Raw genomic sequence first — 8,352 nt, 5'->3', positions numbered from 1 at the left:
CCCCCGCCCAGGGTTCTGCAGCTGCCTGCTGCCCTAGCCAACTCTCCCCTCCCTGCCAGGCAGGGCAGTGCTGGGCCAGAAACTGAATAGGCTCTGGTGGATATTTATTCAATTTCATTTAATTCCATAAGATCTGGGGCGCCTGGGGGGCTCAGTTGGTTGAGTGTCTGCCTTCGGCTTCGGTCATGACCCCACAGTCCTGGGATTGAGCCCCGCATTAGGCTCTCTGCTCTCTCTCCCTATCTCTCTCTCAAATAAACAAAATCTATTTAAAAAGTTCCATAAGATCTTTCATTCCAGGACTGCGGGATGGGCAGAGGCTGAATCTCCTTCCTTCTTGCTGAGGGAAGCCTATTGCTGGCCTAAAGCAACCACACGTCCATCCAAAAAACCTGCTCAGGTTATGCATACAAGTGTTTACTTGGAAGAAAAAGAAACTCTTAGAATGTAAACATTTTACAGAGACAACCCAAAGTTTCCAGCAGAGTGCCCTGGGTCGGGTGAGGTGCAAAGCACAGGACACAGCATCCTGTTAGGTTAGGACTTTGTTTGATTCAGTGAAATGGTCACTTTCACCATGGGGGTAGGGGAACACGTCTACGTTTTTATTGACAAGACAAAGCCCTTCTTCAGTCTCAAAGGGATAAGACATAAAATAAAATATTTTTTAAGATTTAATTTTTAAGTAAACTCTACACTCAATGTGAGGCTTGAACTCATGAAACTGAGATCAAGAGTCGCATGCTTTACTGACTGAGCCAGTCAGGCGCCCCTAGTATTTATTTTCTAAGTTGAGCGAGTAGAGGACCCCGCAGGTAAGACATCGAACCTCCTGCACTTCCATTCCTCACCTACAGTGAAGACAAAAAAAAAAAAAAAAAGCCAGACCCTGTGCTTAGAAGCACGCTGCCCAGCCTGGTATAGACAGCCGTGCACAGCCTGGGGCTGTCAGTGTTTTTTTGTTTTGTTTTGTTTTGTTTTTGTTTGCTTTTTAAAGTAGGCCCCTTGCCCAACGTGGGGCTTGAACTCACAACCGTAGGATCAAGAGTCACATGCTCTAGCGACTGAGCCACCAGGTGCCCCTATCAATGAGTCTTGTATTAAAAATGGGCGGCTGGGGTCAAATAAGTTCAGGAATCACTGGGTTAGACAAAGCTTAACCAGTTTCTTCATGACGGGGCTTTGCAGAGCCTCTTAAACGTCCTTCGAATCTTTGGAGGAAGGGGAAGGTGCGACGTTTCCCAAGTTACTTGGCTATGGGGCTCTTTTAGGGGGGAACATCAAAGCTCGGCTCCTGGGGGCTAGAGATCTATGGTGATACTTGGAGAACACTACCCTAGAACACAGAGCCGTGTGTTTAATAAACATGGCCATTACTGAGGGGGGGGGGGGGTGGTTGTTTTTTTTTCTTAAGAAGGCGACTAGCTCCTCCTCTTGCTCATCCTCATTTTGACCAGGAGTATTCTGCATCCATACACCAGCCTCAACTCCTGGCCTGTCAAAGGACACATCTCTGTTACGAAGATGGTTTTGGAGGAGTTCGGGCTGCTTTGCTGGCCCTGCAGTGAGGGGTGAGCAAGGCCTGGCTCTGATAGGATCCTGGCACTGCCACCACCGGCTCGTGACCTTGGGTGAGTCCCTTAACCTCTCTGTGCTAAGTTCCCCTTCTTTAAATAAGGCTACTGAGCATACCGGCCCTGGGGCTGTGTGAGGAGCAAATGAGATCAAGTGGTAAAGCTACCAGCACAGTGAGTGATCAATCACAGGCAGCCCTACTAATGGTATTATAATTAATAACAGTAATGGTGACGGTGCTGATCCCAGGTCTGTGGAGGAAACTTACTAGGAGAAGAACATAAGAGCTCCAAGGGGCAGTTTTATTTTGTTTTGAAATAGACAGGTTTCCTTTGTTGAAGAGCAAAGAGCAGAAATCTTGTTTAGTATACATGCTGCCAAAGGGAGTACCAGAAATCTTGTTTAAATTGCATCTTAAGGGGCGCCTGGGTGGCTCAGCAGGTTAAGCATCTGCCTTTGGCTCGGGTCATGGTCCCAGGCTCCTGGGATGGAGTCCTACATCGGGCCCTCTGCTCAGCGGGGAGCCTGCTTCTCCCTCTCCCTCTGCCTGCAGCTCTGCCTGCTTGTGCTCTGTCAAATAAATAAATAAATCTTCAAAAAAATTGCATCTTAATTTCTTTGCTTAAAAAAAAAAAGTGTGGTGAAAAATACATAAAACTCCCCGTGATTTTAGCCATGTTGAAGTGTGCAATTAGGGGCATTAAGGATATTTGTAAATCTGCAGCCACCACCACCGCCCATGTCCAGGATGTCTTCATCATCCCAAAGAGAAATTTGCTACCCATTAAACCGTAACTCCCCGCCACCCCCAACCCGAGGGGCGGTTCTGACAAGGGACACTCTGGAGGGTGAAGCTCCCCCCTCAGTGTCCTGCCTCATGCAAGGACCCTGCGCCCCACTCAGCTGTCACCTGTCGAGCAGAACTCCAAAACGCAGCCCCAAGCGGCAGCCCCATCCCCAGCGTTTACTCAGACTTAAAGCCAAGGCAAAGGTAAGCAGTTATGTGCTGCTTTAACCTCCTCTCTCAAAATGGCGCCTTCCGAAAAAAGTGAGGTGGACAACTACACGTGATGGGATCCTGGCCCAGGAAAATTAAGGAAAAAGTAAGAAAATCTGAACTATGGACTCTACTTAATAATGTATCAAGGGGCGTCTGGGTGGCTCAGTCAGTTGATTCTGACTCTTGATTTCAGCTCAAGTCGTGTTCTCAGGGTCATGAGATCGAGCCCTGTGTCGGGCTCTGTGCTCAGTGGGGAGTCCGCTTGGGGTTCTCTAAATAAATAAATCTTTAAAAAAAACGTATCGGGGCGCCTGGGTGGCTCAGTCGTTAAGCCTCTGCCTTCCGCTCAGGTCACGTTCCCAGGGTCCTGGGGTCGAGTCCCGCATCGGGCTCCCTGCTCCGTGGGAGGCCTGCTTCTCCCTCTCCCACTCCCCCTGCTTGTGTTCCTGCTCTTGCTATCTCTGTCAAATAAATAAAATCCTAAAAATAAATAAATAAATAAAAATGTATCAAGGGGCACCTGGGTGGTCAGTTGGTTAAGTGCTCCCTTCAGCTCAGGTTGTGATCCCAGCGTCCTGGGATTGAGCCCCACGTTGGGCTCTTTGCTTGGCAAGGAGCCTACTTCTCCCTCTCTCATTGCCCCTGCCCTGCTTGTGCTCTCTCTCCCTCTAATGAATAAAATCTTTAAAAAAATTTAAAACTTAAAAAAATAAAAATAAAAAATGTATCAATATTGTTTCCCCAATTGTAGCAAATGTACCAGACCAATGTGTTACTAGTAAGGCAAACTGTGTGTGTGTGTCTGTGTGAGAGGGGGCATAAGAGCACCCTGTACTCTCAATTTTTCTGTAAATCTAACATTGTTTCAAAAAAAAAAAGTCTATGAAAACAGAGAAAGTGACGGAGTGCCTGGATGGCTCAGTCATTTAAGTGTCTGCCTTTGGCTCAGGTCATGATCTGAAGCCCGCTTCTCCCTCTCCCACTCCCCCTACTTGTGTTCCCTCTCTCTGTGTCTCTGTCAGATAAATAAAATCTTAAAAAACAAAAACAGAGAAAGTGAGGCAAGGGATGTTGTGATGACCGCCCTGCCAGTGAGCCCCGCTTTTTTTTTTTTAAAGATTTTATTTATTTATTTGAGAGAGAGAGAGAGAATGAGAGATAGAGAGCACGAGAGGGAAGAGGGTCAGAGGGAGAAGCAGACTCCCCGCTGAGCAGGGAGCCCGATGCAGGACTCGATCCCGGGACTCCAGGATCATGACCCGAGCCGAAGGCAGTCGCTTAACCAACTGAGCCACCCAGGCGCCCCTGAGCCCCGCTTCTTGAGGACCAGATGTCCTAATGGGGCTGGCGGGCGACTCTGGGACTGGGGAAAGGCGGTGAGGTGGCCATGCTCAGTCTGTCCAGCTGCAGGCCCCTCCCTGTGCTGTGAAAATCGCATCTCCAGGCCTGTGGCTCCAGCACCCTAATCATGCTCCCAGACCACAAGCCTTTTGAGACCCGGAGTGCCAGACTTTCCAGATACGGGGGTTGATGATGGAAAGACAGTCCTATTTCAGGGCTGGGGACATGAGTGGCAGGTGGGGCCCTCAGGACAGGGCCTGAGTCCCTTCTGGAGGGTCAGCATAGGCCTCCTGCAACCTCTGGCCTGAACCGTCACCAGGGAGCCTCTGAGAGCACAGGTCTGGGCACTGTTAGAGCACACTACATAGAGATTTTTTTCACTCTCACTGGCCACCCTATGTGGCAGCCTCAGAACTCAAGAGACCTGGGCCATAAACCATATAGAGGAAGATGGGACCACTCCACAGCCTAGAGTGGGGATCAGGGATGGGAGAATCAAGGGGAAGAGGGCTGCTGCCCCGTCCTGGGCAAAGACAGAGATGCCAGTGTGGCTGGGAACAGAGCGCATACTGCCTTCTGACCTCTGGGCGGGGCCGGAAGGGGGGGCGCTAGTAGCCAGCTTGGTAAGAAGAGCAAAGCAGCTCCTGTCGGGGGTGGGGGCTGTCTTAAAACCCCACAATAGCCGTATTTCACTAGGTTAAAATTCCAAGTCCTTTTCGTAGCCACCTGTTATCTCTTTGACTATCACCTATCCTCAAACCCCCACTCACTCCGCTGAGGAGCCCACCCACCTCAGGTCCCTTGCACGTGCTGTGCCCTCTGCCAGGATGCCCTTCCCTGACTTCTTTCAAAGTCCCCTTCTCGGTAAGGCCTTCCCTGCCCCTTATATACATGCTCTCACCTCCTAGATGCTTCGACGGTTTTGTTTTTTCCCCCCAGTAGATCGCATCACTTCTAACACAGTATGAATGTTATCTTGTTTATGGGTCTCTCTCCTGCACTAGAAGGTAAGTTCTGGAAGGGCAAGGATTTCTACTTTTTTTTTTTTTTTTAAGATTTTATTTATCTATTTGACAGAGAGAGACACAGTGAAAGAGGGAACACAAGCAGGGGGAGTGGGGGAGGGAGAAGCATGCTCCCCGCCGAGCAGGGAGCCTGATGCGGGGCTCGATCCCAGGACCCTGGGATCATGACCTGAGCTGAAGGCAGACGCTTAACGACTGAGCCACCCAGGCGCCCTCTACCTCTTTTGCTTCTCTACCTCTTTTGCTTAATGCTAGATCCCTAGCACCTAGAGAAGTGCCTGGGAGCAGCAGATGTTTTGATAGGTACTTGCTGAATTGAATGAATTAAGCTGCAGGTGATTCTCCTGGGGCCTTGCGTATTCTCCCCGCCCCCCCTCTTCGAGTTCGGGCTTCTAGGCTCCTCACTCCCACTGCTTCTCCTCTTTTCCCGGCTCTGCCGGAGACCCTCCTGTCCCTCGTATACTGGGCTCAAGACACCAGACAGTTCTGCCCCAATCAGGAAGGGAGCCTGGGAAGCAGCTGGCTCCAACCTCCAGGGTCACCAGTACCTTGAGCAAAAAGCAGTGGGTAAAGGGAGTGTCGTAAGGGTTTGGGTGACTCCAAATGGCATGGAGGGGGGTGCTCCTCTTGGCTCACCCACCCTCGCTTCTCAGGGCGCAAGAGCTACCTGGCTGACGGTCTGCAGGTTGGTTAGGCTGATGCCTGGGTTCAACCCTGGCTCCCCCACTTCCAGGCTGGGACGCCTCAGTAAAGTCTCTCCCCGTCTATGGGCCTCAGGAGCACTACTGCCCACTCACTGCTGCCGTAAAGACCTAGTAACGTTAAGGGGCGCCTGGGTGGCTCAGTGGGTTGAGCGTCTGCCTTCGGCTCAGGTCGTGATCGCAGGGTCCTGGGCTCGAGCCCCGCATCGGGCTCCTGGAACGTGGCCGATTTAACCAATCTGGAACTACCTGGTCAGCGTTTAGGGAAGTAGTCTGCCGCACAGATCCCTGTCTTTCCCCAGAGGAAGGTGACCTCGCCTGGAACAGTCCACTCTTTGCTAGGAACTTCCTTTTTTGGCCCACTTCAGTCGACAGAAGCCTTCCGTTCTCTACAGCCCCCTCAGAGCTCCTTCCTACTTGCTGGATGGGAGGCTGCCCGGTTCAGGAACTGTTGAATACAGCGCATCCCATTTTCAAACGCACTCAGATGTGTCTTAACAGTACGACGAGGCAAGCCGAGCGGTCCGCCACACCGCCCTGGGCTGAAGCGGGCCACGGCCACGGCTCCGCTCTGCTCCACACCCTGACGCGCGGTCAGCCTTCTGAGACCGGCGGCTCCCGCCTCCCGGCCCTCGCCCTGCCTCACACGGCGGCGCACGTCCACGCTGCCCCACGCAGGCCCAGTGGACGCGCTCTTCATTTAGCAAGTGGCCGACCGGCCTACCTAGGCCCGGTGCAGTGGCCGGCTCCGGCGGGAAGCCCCCTAGCTCCGCCGTCCCCAATTCCGGCGCCGGGGCCGCGGCTCCAGCCCCGCTCCCGCCGCGGGCAAGCCAAGAACGCCGCCGCCGCGTTCAGGTGCCCGAGAGGCGGCGCGATCACGTGCCCCAGAAGCCCGCCCGGGTCACGTGATCTCAGGGCCCAATCCCTGCGGCCGGAACGGGGAGGCCTTGGGGGCGGGACTTTGCTCGGGGGCGGGGAAGCCTTGCGGCCGCTCCCCGCCCACATGTTGCCCGCGTGAATCTCGCTCGCTCGCGAGATCTGGCGTCGGGCCGCGGCCTGCAACGCCCCCGGCTCAGCGGGCGGTAGCGGGGCTGTAGCGTTGTGCCGCTTGCGTCCCTTTTCTGAGGCGGCGTTGAGGTTAGACCACTTCTCGCCCCGGAACCTTTGCTCGCCTCCGCACTCTGTCCCGTTTCTGGAGAATGGGACAAATGTCTTAACGGGGACCCAGGGGCCGCCCGCCGTTCTCCCTTCCCTGCCTCCGACACCGTGTCTCCGCGGCCCACTGTGAAGCCCGGGCTCCTTCCGCACGTTCGTCGTGGCCTGGCTTGCGCTCCGAGCACGCCTGCGATTTTTATCGTTCCGGCTGGACTAGGGGCACTTAAGCCATGGTCCTTGTCTGGGGCTCCTGGGCGCCGGGGCCTCGGGCCGTGAGCCCCTGCAGATTCCGTGCAGGACAGGCCGTGTTGGTGCTCCTGTTGGGTGGGGGTGGGGGTGGCTGCCGTCGGACTGCGACGCCGAGAAGCCTCGGAGGAATGGCTCCGCACGGCACCAAGTGCGTCTGCCGCAGACACTGACAGGTGCTTGGGATCGGAGAGGACATCCCGACCACCCTCTGCCAACACCCCAATCTAGTCCCCCAGGAATGCTTGCTATCACCTGCACCCAGTTTTGACGGCACTCCTCGCCGCTCGGATCACGTTCTTTCCTCTGCCGGAGCGTTTGTTCTTTCATTTGTCCGTCCAACGCTGAGCCGGTGACCTGGCTGGGGCGGGTGTGGAACGCAGCACCAGACGCGGGAGACGCAGTGGGGCAGGAGGCAGGCGCAGGCACCGTTATTACGGAGCTCACGGTCGGCTCGGGGAGGCGGCGGAGTTGGAGATGAGGGAGGTGCTGTGAGCGCCTGACTGAGCGAGCACCAGAAAGATCGGAGACTGAGGGATAAAATAGCTAATAATCGAGTCAGGGTGAGAGCAGGGAATAGGGTCAGAAGGCTCATCATGGCTAAGATTCGGCTTGTCATTGGAGGAGGGTTGAGAAGGTAGCAAAACCAGCGTTTTGATCCTTGGAGGCTTGTTAAGCAGAGTGCGAACTGATCGGGTTGATGGGGTTTTAGAACAGAGGTGAGGTTCGGTGGGGTGGCGTCCGGAGCCGACGACCAAGAAAGAATTCTTGAGATGACTTTGGTGCAAAATGGTGGTTTATGAAAGCAGGGGGACAGGGCCCATGGGCAGAAAGGCGCTGCCCCGGGGTCTTGAGGAGTGGCTGATTATATACTTGGGGATTGGGGGAGGTACGGAAAAGGGAGGTTTCAAAAGGATTTTTGTATGTTAAAGACTCACAGAGGATACCAGAGCCCTTGCCATTGTCAAGTGAAGGTTGCCCTTCCTTCTAGTAAGGCCTGAACAGTAAGATAGTTGGGAGCTTCCTAGAGGAACATTACACTTGGCCCGCTTCAGGTATCTGTCAATGGGCTGTAGATTATAAGGACATTTGATTGTTATCTACATTTCCTTTCTGGAAGCTAGACAATTGATTGAAATGCTTTGTTCTTGTAAATTGCTAAGGCTTTTGTAAACTGAGGGAGACGCCTATCTTGCAGGATTGTGATCTCTGTAAGTTAACTATTTGTTTTTTTTTTCCTTTAGGGCAGCCAGGAGAGCCTGAGGAATGTCACAGAGATCCCAAGGCCGGGGGGGGGGGGGGGGGGGTT

Source organism: Callorhinus ursinus, unplaced genomic scaffold (assembly GCF_003265705.2).
Source record: "Callorhinus ursinus isolate GAN/ISIS: 27379988/994484 unplaced genomic scaffold, GSC_fseal_2.0 scaffold8, whole genome shotgun sequence".
Lineage (NCBI taxonomy): Eukaryota > Metazoa > Chordata > Mammalia > Carnivora > Otariidae > Callorhinus > Callorhinus ursinus.
The sequence above is the reverse complement of the archived record's forward strand: the minus strand, read 5'-3'. Positions refer to the sequence as shown.